Source organism: Oncorhynchus tshawytscha, unplaced genomic scaffold, assembly GCF_018296145.1.
Source record: "Oncorhynchus tshawytscha isolate Ot180627B unplaced genomic scaffold, Otsh_v2.0 Un_contig_878_pilon_pilon, whole genome shotgun sequence".
Classification (NCBI taxonomy): Eukaryota; Metazoa; Chordata; class Actinopteri; order Salmoniformes; family Salmonidae; genus Oncorhynchus; species Oncorhynchus tshawytscha.
In genome coordinates, this window is record NW_024609744.1 from 235289 (window position 1) to 251050 (window position 15762).

Sequence of the window (15762 nt, forward strand, 5' to 3'; positions counted from 1 at the left end):
ATAAAAGAGAATAGTGTGAAATTTGGTACACGCACACTGTTTTTTAAAGTTGTTCTGAAGTTAAAAGTAGAAACTTTGGTTGGGTTGGGGGAATCGCTTGGGTATCTATCTAGTACCTCGTACGGGGTCTGTAGTCAGATGGATTGACTTGACAGCCAAGTCCAAGACTTAGATATGTCAGCTGTCAATCAAACTGTCGAACCACAACGTCTCCTGTTGTTCCGTCTCCCTCTCACACACTGGTTCTGCTTCCCCAATGGTACCATTTCCCCTCTATAGTGCACTACCTTTGACCAGGGCCAAGGGCCCTATATAAGGGAGCAGGGCAGCCGTTGGGGACGCAGACTGAGCCTCCTACAGCACAGGAGATCAAAGACAAGCTCCTTCCCCTTCATTACCACAGGGACACACACACACACACACACACACACACACACACACACACACACACACACACACACACACACACACACACACACACACACACACACACACACACACACACACACACACACACACACACACACACACACACACACACACACACACACACACACACACATTCTCTCTATGATATTTATATAATTTATCGGATTCTCAATTATAATTCAGTCCCATCTTGGCCCAATCTAATACAATTATAATTCAGTCCCATCTTGGCCCAATCTAATACAATTATAATTCAGTCCCATCTTGGCCCAATCTAATACAATTATAATTCAGTCCCATCTTGGCCCAATCTAATACAATTATAATTCAGTCCCATCTTGGCCCAATCGAATACAATTATAATTCAGTCCCATCTTGGCCCAATCTAATACAATTATAATTCAGTCCCATCTTGGCCCAATCTAATACAATTATAATTCAGTCCCATCTTGGCCCAATCTAATACAATTATAATTCAGTCCCATCTTGGCCCAATCTAATACAATTATAATTCAGTCCCATCTTGGCCCAATCTAATACAATTATAATTCAGTCCCATCTTGGCCCAATGTAATACAATTATAATTCAGTCCCATCTTGGCCCAATCTAATACAATTATAATTCAGTCCCATCTTGGCCCAATCTAATACAATTATAATTCAGTCCCATCTTGGCCCAATCTAATACAATTATAATTCAGTCCCATCTTGGCCCAATCTAATACAATTATAATTTAGTCCCATCTTGGCCCAATCTAATACAATTATAATTTAGTCCTGTCTTGGCCCAATCTAATACATTTATAATTTAGTCATGTCTTGACCCAATCTAATATAATTATTTTTCACTAGGCCTGAGTGTAACACCATCACATAATGAAAACCTGGGAAGCCCTGTGTGTGTCCGCCATCTAGTCAGTCCCTGAGAGACAAAGGTGTGTGTGTGTGTGTGTGTGTGCGTGTGTGTGTGTGTGTGTTTGTGTGTGTGTGTGTCATGCTGTCAGTCCCAGTGCTTAGAGACAGGAGTAATATATTCTGAGCTGTTCCTGTGGGACTCAGGACCAGTACCTTTGGCACAGCAGCATAGGACAACTACACAGGTACACAGGTACACACACACACACACACACACACACACACACACACACACACACACACACACACACACACACACACACACACACACACACACACGTATCCATGACATCTAGATTCACAATGATACACGGGCATCGTTATCTCTGCGTAACCTCTGACCCCTAATGCTTTACAGGACCTGATGACACAAACAGACACACGCGCACACACACACACACACACACAGATGAAAGGACTTCCTCTGCGCTGAGGCACAGCACAGGGACCTGAGGAGCATGGGTAGGGGAGGGGGGGGTGAATGTAGACTGGCAAACAAGGCTCCCAACCATTCCCTCTGTTGTGAATCTCCTCTCAGCTGGGAAGCTTTGAAACTTTCAGGAGTTTACTGACCAGTGTGTGTGTGTGTCTGTGTCTCTGTGTATACAACCTGTATTCTCTTCTAGTCATCTCAGACACCTCTGCTGTAGTTTCCCAGCGTAGGGCACGGGGGGAGAGAGATCAGAGAAACAGCAGCGAACTGATAACCATCTCCCAATCCTGTGACAGACAAGGCTAATCAGTCTCACTGGGATTACTGAGGGCCCGAGTATCACAGAGTATTATTACTACTGATGGTCTGAGTATTATTACTACTGGGGGCCTGAGCATCACCGAGTATTATTACTACTGAGGGCCTGAGTATCACCGAGAATTATTACGACTGGGGTCTGGGTATTATTACCACTGAGGGTTTGAGTATTATTACTACTGAGGGTCTGAGTATTATTACTACTGAGGGTCTGAGTATTATTACTACTGAGGGTCTGAGTATTATTACCACTGAGGGTCTGGGTATTATTACCACCGAGGGTCTGGGTATTATTACTACTGAGGGTTTGAGTATTATTACTACTGCGGGCCCGAGTATTATTACCACTGAGGGTCCGAGTATTATTACTACTGGGGGTCTGAGTATTATTACTACCGAGGGGCTGAGTATTATTACCACTGTGGGTCTGAGTATTATTACTACTGAGGGTCTGAGTATTATTACTACTGAGGGTCTGAGTATTATTACTACTGAGGGTCTGAGTATTATTACTACTGAGGGTCCGAGTATTATTACTACTGGGGGTCTGGGTATTATTACCACTGGGGGTCTGAGTATTATTACCACCGAGGATCTGAGTATTATTACTACTGAGGGTCTGAGTATTATTACTACCGCAGGGCTGAGTATTATCACTACTGAGGGTCCGAGTATTATCGCCACCGAGGGTCTGAGTATTACAGAGTATTATTACTACCGAGGGTCCGAGTATTATTACTGCTGAGGGTTTGAGTATTATTACCACAGGGGTCCGAGTATTACCACTGCCGAGGGTCCGAGTATTATTACCACTGAGGGTCCGAGTATTATTACTACAGGGGTCTGAGTATTATTAGTACTGGGGGTCTGAGTATTACTGAGTAGTATTACTACTGGGGGGGGGTCTGAGTATTATTACTACATGTGGTCTGAGTATTGTTGCCACTAAGGGCATGAGTATTATTACCACTGAGGTTCTGAGTATTATTACAACAGGTGGTCTGAGTATTATTACTGCTAAGGGTCTGAGTATTATTACTACTAAGGGTCTGAGTATTATTAGTACTGGGGGTCTGGGTATTATTACCACTGAGGGTCTGAGTGTTATTACTACTGAGGGTCTGAGTATTATTACTACTGAGGGTCTGAGTATTATTACTACTGAGGGTCTGGGTATTATCACCACCAAGGGTCTGAGTATTACAGAGTATTATTACTGCCGAGGGTCAGGGTATTATTTCTCATGGGGGGCTGAGTATTATTACTGCAGGGGGTCTGAGTATTATTGCTACAAGGGGTCTGAGTATTATTTCCACTGGGGGTCTGGATATTACCGAGTATTATTACTACCAAGGGTCCGAGTATTATTACTACTGGGGTCCGAGTATTATTACTACTGGGGGTCTGAGCATTACTACCACTGGGGGTTCGAGTATTATTACTACAGGGGTTTGAGTATTATTACAACTGGTTGTCTGAGTATTACTGAGTATTATTACCACTGGGGGTCTGGGTATTATTACTACAGAGGTATGCGTATTACCGGGTATTATTACTACTGGGGGTCTGAGTATTACTAGGTAGTATTACTACTGGGGGGGTCTGAGTAGTATCACCACATGTGGTCTGCGTATTATTACTACTAAGGGCCCGAGTATTATTACTACTGGGGTTCTGAGTATTACTACTACAGGGGGTCTGAGTATTATTACTGCTAAGGGTCAGAGGATTATTACCACTGAGGGTCTGAGTATTATTACTACAGGGGGTCTGAGTATTATTACCGCTAAGGGTCCAAGTATTATTACCACTGAGGGTCTGAGTATTATTACTACAGGGAGTCTGAGTATTATTAGTACTGGGGGTCAGAGTATTATTACCACTGAGGGTCTGAGTATAATTACCACTGATGGTCTGCGTATTATTGCTACTGAGGGTCTGGGTATTATTTCTACAGGGGGTCTGAGTATTATTAGTACTGGGGTCCAACTATCACCGAGTATTGTTACTACTGGGGGGTCTGAGTATTACAGCGTATTATTACCACTGGGGGTACGAGTATTATTACTACCGGGGCCTGAGTATTACCGAGTATTACTACTACCGGGATTATTACTACTGGGGTCCGAGTCTGGGTAGTATTACTACTGCGGGTCTGAGTATTATTACCGCTGAGGGTCTGCGTATTATTACTACAGGGGGTATGAGCATCATTAATACTGGGGGTCTGAGTATTACCAAGTATTATTACCACTGGAGGGTCTGAGTATTATTACTACAGGGGTCTGAGTATTACCGAGTATTATTACCACTGAGGGTCTGAGTATTACTACTACAAGGGGTCTGAGTATTATTACTACTAAGGGTCTGAGTATTACTGCTACAGGGGGTCTGAGTATTATTACTACTAAGGGTCTGAGTATTATTACTACTGGGGGTCTGAGTAGTATTACTACTGCCGAGGGTGCGAGTATTATTACTACTAGGGTCTGAGTATTATCACTACTGGGGGTTCGATTATTATTACTTGTGATGGTCTGAGTATTATTACTACTAGGGTCTGAGTATTATCACCACTGGGGGGGTCGATTATTATTACTAGTGATGGTCCGAGTATTATTACTACGAAGGGTCTGAGTATTATTACTACCGGGAGTCTGAGTAGTATTACTACTGAGGGTACGAGTATTATTACTAATGAGGGTCTGCATGTTATTACTACTGAGGGTCTGAGTATTACTACTGCCGAGGGTGCGAGTATTATTACTACCAGGGTCTGAGTATTATCACTACTGGGGGTCCGATTAGCATTACTACCGATGGTCTGAGTATTATTACTACTAAGGGTCCGAGTATCATTACTGCTGGGGGTCTGAGTATTACCGAGTATTATTACCACTGGGGGTCCGGGTATTATTACAACGGAGGGTCCGACTATTATTGCCACTGGGGGGGGTCTGAGCATTATTACTACAGGGGGTCTGAGTATTACCGTGTATTATTACTACTGAGGGTCTGAGTATTACTACTACAGGGGGTTCGAGTATTATTACTACTGGGGGTCTGAGTATTATTACTACTGGGGGTCTGAGTTTTATTACTACTGAGGGTGAGAGTATTATTACTACTGGGGGTCTGCATGTTATTACTACGGAGGGTCCGATTATTACTACTACTGATGGTCTGAGTATTATTACCTCTGGGGTTAGAGTATTACCGACTATTATTACCACTGATGGTCCGAGTATTATTACTACTAAGGGTCCGAGTATCATTGAGTATTATTACCATTAAGGGGCTGAGCATTGCTGAGTATTACTACTACTAAGGGTTCGAGTATCATTGAGTATTATTACTTCCGCGGGTCTGAGAATTGCTGAGTATTATTACCACGAAGGGTCTGAGTATTGCTGAGCATCATTACTACCGAGGGTCTGAGTATTATTGCCACCGGTGGTCAGGGTATTATTACTACTAAGGGTCTGAGCATTATTACCACTGATGGTCTGAGTATTATTACCACTGAGGGTCAAAGTATTGTTGAGTATTATTACCACCGGTGGTCTGAGTATTACTACTACTGGGGGTCCGAGTCTTGTCGAGTATTATTACAGCCGCTGCTCTGAGTATTACAACCACGAAGGGTCCAAGTATCGGTGAGTATTATTACGACTGACGGTCTGAGTATTGCTGAGTATTATTACTACTAAGGGTCCTGGTATCATCGAGTATTATTACTACTGAGGGCCTGAGTATTATTACTACTAAGGGTCTGAGTATTACTGAGTATTATTACTGCTGGTGGGTCTGGGGAAAAGCAGAGAGATGCATCCCGTCCAATTTTTTACAGTCTTTTGGTAGGACTTGACCCAATCTTCCAGTCTCAGGGCGGAAACTCTAACCACAAGGCCTTTGTTTTCAACAACCACACTATCATCAAGACAACTGTCTTAAACTCTCCCCCTGTCTCTCTCTTTGGGAGATTCTCATTGTGCAGGAGATTGTCCTCTCCTCAAGACAACTCTCTAAAACTCTCCCCCTTTCTCTTTCGTTGGGAGATCCTCATTGGGCAGAAGGCCGTCCTCTCCTCGAGCTCCGTCCTCCCTTCTCCAAGTGGTGGAGTGGTCAAAGGAGAGAGTACTTTGGTGAGTAGACGAAGGGAAGAGTGTCCTCCCCACCTTTCATTGAGGATAGTCATGTCTATACTACCTCAGTCCTTAGTGGAGGAGATGTGATATCTGACACCTTCGAATCAGCTGTTGTTTTGTCAGAGGAGAAAAGCATGTTGAAAGACATTATGCTACTTATAGTCAGGAATACAACTTCTGTTCCCTTTCTCTCCTTCTTCTCCCTCTCTAGCTCTTTCTCTCTCTCCCAGTCCCTCTCCTTCTCTCCCTTTCCTTCTCTTTCTCCCTCTCCTTCTCCCCCTTCTCTCTCTCTCTCCCTTCTTCTCTCTCTCCCTCTCTGTCTCTCTCACTCGCTCTCTCTCTCTCTCTCTCTCCCTTCTTCTCTCTCTCTCTCTCTCTCTCTCTCTCTCTCTCTTTCTACTCTTTCTTATCAACTATGCTGTCTCTGTGATCAACTCTAGTGTCTCTGTGATTAACTGTACTGTCTGAAGGATCAACCAACCAGTGCCCCTGGAACAACACTTTAACAGGTAACTAAGGCTCAAGGTCTCATATAGGTGCTGATTCCAAGTGAGATGAGATGATGTCATTGGAAGAAGGGTCTAGAGCTTTTTCAGAGATGGTAGAAGTGCTTTGCTTTCGGAGTTAGGTGCTGCTTGTATTTTAGATATGAGTCCAATCAGTGTGCTCCATTGGCCTTAGCATCCACAGCCAATCTGATCTGTACTTTACTGCCTTACTCCTCTCCTCTCCTCTCCTCCTCTCCCTCTCCTCTCCTCTCCTCTCCTCTCCTCTCCTCTCCTCTCCCTCTCCTCTCCTCTCCTCTCCCTCTCCTCTCCTCTCTCCTATTCTCTCTCCCTCTCCTCTCCTCTCCTCTCTCCTCCTCTCCTCTCCTCTCCTCTCTCCTCTCCTCTCCTCTCCTCTCTTCTCCTCTCCTCTCCTCTCCCTCTCCTCTCCTCTATGAGAAATAATGACCAGCTATCACTAGTGTTTCAGACTAAGCGGTAGAGTGGAGTCCTCCACCGTCCCTCCATTCTGTGACTGCATGCCTAGTTAATTATTGATGGTGTATATTGCTGAATTTGGGCTTTGTGTTTTCCCCAGTGTGTGTTAGAATAGGAAAGCTGTTTCCATGTCCCAAATGACACCCTATTCCCTATATAGTGCACTACTTTAGAAATGGACCCATAGGGTCACTATAAAGTGAACAGGGCTCTGGTCAAAAGCGGTGCACTAAATAGGGAATAGGGAGGCATTTGGGACGTACGCTAGCTCTGTGGTTCGGGGAAGAGGGATATTTGTCCATCTCGGGGAACACACCTCCATTCCTCATCCTGTCCATGGGGTCATCTCAGAGGAAATGACCTCACAGTCAGCAATATCAGGAGGTTTTTTCCCCCTTCTCTTCCTTCTATGTGTTTGAATACATCCCAAATGGCACCCTATTCCCTATATAGTGCACTACTTTAGACCAGAGCCCTATAGAACCCTATTCCCTATATAGTGCACTACTTTAGACCAGGGCCCTATAGAACCCTATTCCCTATATAGTACACTACTTTAGACCAGGACCCTATAGAACCCTATTCCCTATATAGTACACTACTTTAGTCCAGGGCCCTATAGAACCCTACCATATTCCCTAGAATATAGTGCACTACTTTAGACCAGGGCCCTATAGAACCCTACTCCCTATATAGTGCACTACTTTAGACCAGAGCCCTATAGAACCCTATTCCCTATGTAGTACTACTTTAGACCACTATTCCCTTTAGATCAGAGCCCTATAGAACCCTATTCCCTATATAGTACACTACTTTAGACCAGGGCCCTATAGAACCCTATTCCCTATATAGTGCACTACTTTAGACCAGGGCCCTATAGAACCCTATTCCCTATATATATAGTGCACTACTTTAGACCAGGGACCCTATAGAACCCTATAGAACCCTATATAGTACACTACTTTAGACCAGAGCCCTATAGAACCCTATTCCCTATGTAGTACACTACTTTAGATCAGAGCCCTATAGAACCCTATTCCCTATATAGTGCACTACTTTAGACCAGAGCCCTATAGAACCCTATTCCCTGTATAGTGCACTACTTTAGACCAGGGCCCTATAGAACCCTATTCCCTATATAGTGCACTACTTTAGACCAGAGCCCTATAGAACCCTATTCCCTATATAGTACACTACTTTAGAACAGAGCCCATTGGAACCTACATAGGGAATGGGGTGTCAATTGTGAGGAAGATGTTGAAATCTTTCCCTGTCTTCTTTGCTGGTGTTGAGCGCCTGTCATAGGGCCACAAAATGCACATTTACCTGGACAGCATTAGCCATGCTTCCTACGCTACTGTAGTACAACACCGCACTCTAGTGGTTGGATCTCGTCATTGCATTTGTTATGTAATATTTATTTATATATATTTCACCTTTATTTAACCAGGTAGGCAGTTGAGAACAAGATCTCATTTACAACTGCGACCCTGACCAAGATAAAGCATAGCCTTTAGACATATACAACAACACAGAGTTACACATGGAATAAACAAACATACAGTCAATAACACAATAGAAAAAGTCTATATACAGAATGTGAGGTAGGATAAGGGACGTAGTAAGGCAATAAATAGGCCATGGTGGTGAAGCATTTACAATATAGCAATTAATGTATAGCATATAGCATACTATCAGGAGCAGTTTAATGTGATATGACCTGGTATCATCAGGAGCAGTTTAATATGATATGACCTGGTATCAACAGGAGCAGTTTAATATGATATGACCTGGTATCAGGAGCAGTTTAATATGATATGACCTGGTATCATCAGGAGCAGTTTACTATGATATGACCTGGTATCATCAGGAGCAGTTTAATATGATATGACCTGGTATCATCAGGAGCAGTTTAATATGATATGACCTGGTATCAGGAGCAGTTTAATATGATATGACCTGGTATCATCAGGAGCAGTTTAATATGATATGACCTGGTATCATCAGGAGCAGTTTAATATGATATGACCTGGACCTGGTATCATCAGGAGCAGTTTAATATGATATGACCTGGTATCATCAGGAGCAGTTTAATATGATATGACCTGGTATCATCAGGAGCAGTTTAATATGATATGACCTGGTATCTGGTATCAGGAGCAGTTTTTGATATGATATGACCTGGTATCAGGAGCAGTTTAATATGATATGACCTGGTATCATCAGGAGCAGTTTAATATGATATGACCTGGTATCATCAGGAGCAGTTTAATATGATATGACCTGGTATCATCAGTTTAATATGATATGCAGTTTCAGGAGCAGTTTATGATATGACCTGGTATCATCAGGAGCAGTTTAATATGATATGACCTGTATATCATCAGGAGCAGTTTAATATGATATGACCTGGTATCATCTGGAGCAGTTTAATATGATATGACCTGGTATCACCAGGAGCAGTTTAATATGATATGACCTGGTATCACCAGGAGCAGTTTAATATGATATGACCTGGTATCTGGAGCAGTTTAATATGATATGACCTGGTATCACTAGGAGCAGTTTAATATGATATGACCTGGTATCACCAGGAGCAGTTTAATATGATATGACCTGGTATCATCAGGAGCAGTTTAATATGATATGACTTGGTATCATCAGGAGCAGTTTAATATGATATGACCTGGTATCATCAGGAGCAGTTTAATATGATATGACCTGGTATCAGGAGCAGTTTAATATGATATGACCTGGTATCATCAGGCAGTTTAATATGATATGACCTGGTATCATCAGGAGCAGTTTAATATGATATGACCTGGTATCATCAGGAGCAGTTTAATATGATATGACCTGGTATCACCAGTTTAATATGATATGATCATCAGGAGCAGTTTAATATGATATGACCTGGTATCCTCTGGTATCATCAGGAACAGTTTAATATGATATGACCTGGTATCATCTGGAGCAGTTTAATATGATATGACCTGGTATCATCAGGAGCAGTTTAATATGATATGTCCTGGTATCATCAGGAGAAGTTTAATATGATATGACCTGGTATCATCAGGAGCAGTTTAATATGATATGACCTGGTATCATCAGAAGCAGTTTAATATGATATGACCTGGTATCAGGAGCAGTTTAATATGATATGACCTGGTATCATCAGTTTAATATGGAGCAGTTTAATATGATATGACCTGGTATCATCAGGAGCAGTTTAATATGATATGACCTGGTATCATCAGGAGCAGTTTAATATGATATGACCTGGTATCATCAGGAGCAGTTTAATATGATATATGACCAGTTTAATATGATATCATCAGGAGCAGTTTAATATGATATGACCTGGTATCATCAGGAGCAGTTTAATATGATATGACCTGGACCTGGTATCATCAGGAGCAGTTTAATATGATATGACCTGGTATCAGGAGCAGTTTAATATGATATGACCTGGTATCATCAGGAGCAGTTTAATATGATATGACCTGGTATCATCAGGAGCAGTTTAATATGATATGACCTGGTATCATCAGGAGCAGTTTAATATGATATGAGTTTAATATGATATGACCTGGTATCATCAGGAGCAGTTTAATATGATATGACCTGGTATCATCAGGAGCAGTTTAATATGATATGACCTGGTATCATCAGGAGCAGTTTAATATGATATGACCTGGTATCATCAGGAGCAGTTTAATATGATATGACCTGGTATCATCAGGAGCAGTTTAATATGATATGACCTGGTATCATCAGGAGCAGTTTAATATGATATGACCTGGTATGAGCAGTTTAATATGATATGACCTGGTATCACCAGGAGCAGTTTAATAGCAGTTTAATATGATATGACCTGGTATCACCAGGAGCAGTTTAATATGATATGACCTGGTATCATCAGGAGCAGTTTAATATGATATGACCTGGTATCATCAGGAGCAGTTTAATATGATATGACCTGGTATCATCAGGAGCAGTTTAATATGATATGACCTGGTATCAGAAGCAGTTTAATATGATATGACCTGGTATCATCAGGAGCAGTTTAATATGATATGACCTGGTATCATCAGGAGCAGTTTAATATGATATGACCTGGTATCAGGAGCAGTTTAATATGATATGACCTGGTATCACCAGGAGCAGTTTAATATGATATGACCTGGTATCAGGAGCAGTTTAATATGATATGACCTGGTATCATCAGGAGCAGTTTAATATGATATGACCCTCAGGAGCAGGATATGACCTTAATAGGAGCAGTTTAATATGATATGACCTGGTATCATCAGGAGCAGTTTAATATGATATGACCTGGTATCATCAGGAGCAGTTTAATATGATATGACCTGGTATCATCAGGAGCAGTTTAATATGATATGACCTGGTATCATCAGGAGCAGTTTAATATGATATGACCTGGTATCATCAGGAGCAGTTTAATATGATATGACCTGGTATCATCAGGAGCAGTTTAATATGATATGACCTGGTATCATCAGGAGCAGTTTAATATGATATGACCTGGTATCATCAGGAGCAGTTTAATATGATATATGACCTGGTATCATCAGGAGCAGTTTAATATGATATGACCTGGTATCATCAGGAGCAGTTTAATATGATATGACCTGGTATCATCAGTTTAATATGATATGACCTGGGAGCAGTTTAATATGATATGACCTGGTATCACCAGGAGCAGTTTAATATGATATGACCTGGTATCATCAGGAGCAGTTTAATATGATATGACCTGGTATCATCAGGAGCAGTTTAATATGATATGACCTGGTATCATCAGGAGCAGTTTAATATGATATGACCTGGTATCATCAGGAGCAGTTTAATATGATATGACCTGGTATCATCAGGAGCAGTTTAATATGATATGACCTGGTATCATCAGGAGCAGTTTAATATGATATGACCTGGTATCATCAGGAGCAGTTTAATATGATATGACCTGGTATCATCAGGAGCAGTTTAATATGATATGACCTGGTATCATCAGGAGCAGTTTAATATGATATGACCTGGTATCATCAGGAGCAGTTTAATATGATATGACCTGGTATCATCAGGAGAAGTTTAATATGATATGACCTGGTATCATCAGAAGCAGTTTAATATGATATGACCTGGTATCAGGAGCAGTTTAATATGATATGACCTGGTATCATCAGGAGTAGTTTAATATGATATGACCTGGTATCATCAGGAGCAGTTTAATATGATATGACCTGGTATCATCAGGAGCAGTTTAATATGATATGATGACCTGGTATCATCAGGAGCAGATTAATATGATATGACCTGGTATCATCAGGAGCAGTTTAATATGATATGACCTGGTATCATCAGGAGCAGTTTAATATGATATGACCTGGTATCATCAGGAGCAGTTTAATATGATATGACCTGGTATCATCAGGAGCAGTTTAATATGATATGACCTGGTATCATCAGGAGCAGTTTAATATGATATGACCTGGTATCATCAGGAGCAGTTTAATATGATATGACCTGGTATCATCAGGAGCAGTTTAATATGATATGATATGATATGACCTGGTATCATCAGGAGCAGTTTAATATGATATGACCTATGATATGACCTGGTATCATCAGGAGCAGTTTAATATGATATGACCTGGTATCATCAGGAGCAGTTTAATATGATATGACCTGGTATCAGGAGCAGTTTAATATGATATGACCTGGTATCATCAGGAGCAGTTTAATATGATATGACCTGGTATCATCAGGAGCAGTTTAATATGATATGACCTGGTATCATCAGGAGCAGTTTAATATGATATGACCTGGTATCACCAGGACCAGATTAATATGATATGACCTGGTATCTGGAGCAGTTTAATATGATATGACCTGGTATCACTAGGAGCAGTTTAATATGATATGACCTGGTATCACCAGGAGCAGTTTAATATGTTATGACCTGGTATCACCAGGAGCAGTTTAATATGATATGACCTGGTATCATCAGGAGCAGTTTAATATGATATGACCTGGTATCATCAGGAGCAGTTTAATATGATATGACCTGGTATCATCAGGAGCAGTTTAATATGATATGACCTGGTATCAGGAGCAGTTTAATATGATATGACCTGGTATCATCAGGAGCAGTTTAATATGATATGACCTGGTATCATCAGGAGCAGTTTAATATGATATGACCTGGTATCATCAGGAGCAGTTTAATATGATATGACCTGGTATCATCAGGAGCAGTTTAATATGATATGACCTGGTATCATCAGGAGCAGTTTAATATGATATGACCTGGTATCATCAGGAGCAGTTTAATATGATATGACCTGGTATCATCAGGAGCAGTTTAATATGATATGACCTCACCAGGAGCAGTTTAATATGATATGACCTGGTATCAGGAGCAGTTTAATATGATATGACCTGTATATGACCAGTTTAATATGATATATCAGGAGCAGTTTAATATGATATGACCTGGTATCATCAGGAGCAGTTTAATATGATATGACCTGGTATCATCAGGAGCAGTTTAATATGATATGACCTGGTATCATCAGGAGCAGTTTAATATGATATGACCTGGTATCATCAGGAGCAGTTTAATATGATATGACCTGGTATCATCAGGAGCAGTTTAATATGATATGACCTGGTATCATCAGGAGCAGTTTAATATGATATATGACCTGGTATCATCAGGAGCAGTTTAATATGATATGACCTGGTATCATCAGGAGCAGTTTAATATGATATGACCTGGTATCATCAGGAGCAGTTTAATATGATATGACCTGGTATCATCAGGAGCAGTTTAATATGATATGACCTGGTATCATCAGGAGCAGTTTAATATGATATGACCTGGTATCATCAGGAGCAGTTTAATATGATATGACCTGGTATCATCAGTTTAATATGATATCAGGAGCAGTTTAATATGATATGACCTGGTATCATCAGGAGCAGTTTAATATGATATGACCTGGTATCATGACCAGGAGCAGTTTAATATGATATGACCTGGTATCATCAGGAGCAGTTTAATATGATATGACCTGGTATCATCAGGAGCAGTTTAATATGATATGACCTGGTATCATCAGGAGCAGTTTAATATGATATGACCTGTTTAATATGATATCAGGATCAGGAGCAGTTTAATATGATATGACCTGGTATCATCAGGAGCAGTTTAATATGATATTGGTATCACCAGGAGCAGTTTAATAGATATACCTGGTATCATCAGGAGCAGTTTAATATGATATGACCTGGTATCATCAGGAGCAGTTTAATATGATATGACCTGGTATCATCAGGAGCAGTTTAATATGATATGACCTGGTATCATCAGGAGCAGTTTAATATGATATGACCTGGAGCAGTTTAATATCAGGAGCAGTTTAATATGATATGACCTGGTATCATCAGGAGCAGTTTAATATGATATGACCTGGTATCAGGAGCAGTTTTATATGATATGACCTGGTATCATCAGGAGCAGTTTAATATGATATGACCTGGTATCATCAGGAGCAGTTTAATATGATATGACCTGGTATCATCAGGAGCAGTTTAATATGATATGACCTGGTATCACCAGGAGCAGTTTAATATGATATGACCTGGTATTATCTGGTATCATCAGGAGCAGTTTAATATGATATGACCTGGTATCATCAGGAGCAGTTTAATATGATATGACCTGGTATCATCAGGAGCAGTTTAATATGATATGACCTGGTATCATCAGGAGCAGTTTAATATGATATGACCTGGTATCATCAGGAGCAGTTTAATATGATATGACCTGGTATTCTCTGGTATCATCAGGAGCAGTTTAATATGATATGCCCTGGTATCATCAGGAGCAGTTTAATATGATATGACCTGGTATCAGGAGCAGTTTAATATGATATGACCTGGTATCATCAGGAGCAGTTTAATATGATATGACCTGGTATCATCAGGAGCAGTTTAATATGATATGACCTGGTATCATCAGGAGCAGTTTAATATGATATGACCTGGTATCATCAGGAGCAGTTTAATATGATATGACCTGGTATCATCAGGAGCAGTTTAATATGATATGACCTGGTATCACCAGGAGCAGATTAATATGATATGACCTGGTATCATAATATGATATGACAGTCAGGAGCAGTTTAATATGATATGACCTGGTATCATCAGGAGCAGTTTAATATGATATGACCTGGTATCATCAGGAGCAGTTTAATATGATATGACCTGGTATCATCAGGAGCAGTTTAATATGATATGACCTGGTATCAGGAGCAGTTTAATATGATATGACCTGGTATCATCAGGAGCAGTTTGATATGATATGATCTGGTATCATCAGGAGCAGTTTAATATGATATGACCTGGTATCATCAGGAGAAGTTTGATATGATATGATCTGGTATCATCAGGAGCAGTTTAATATGATATGACCTGGTTTCATCAGGAGCAGTGCGGTTGGAGGCCC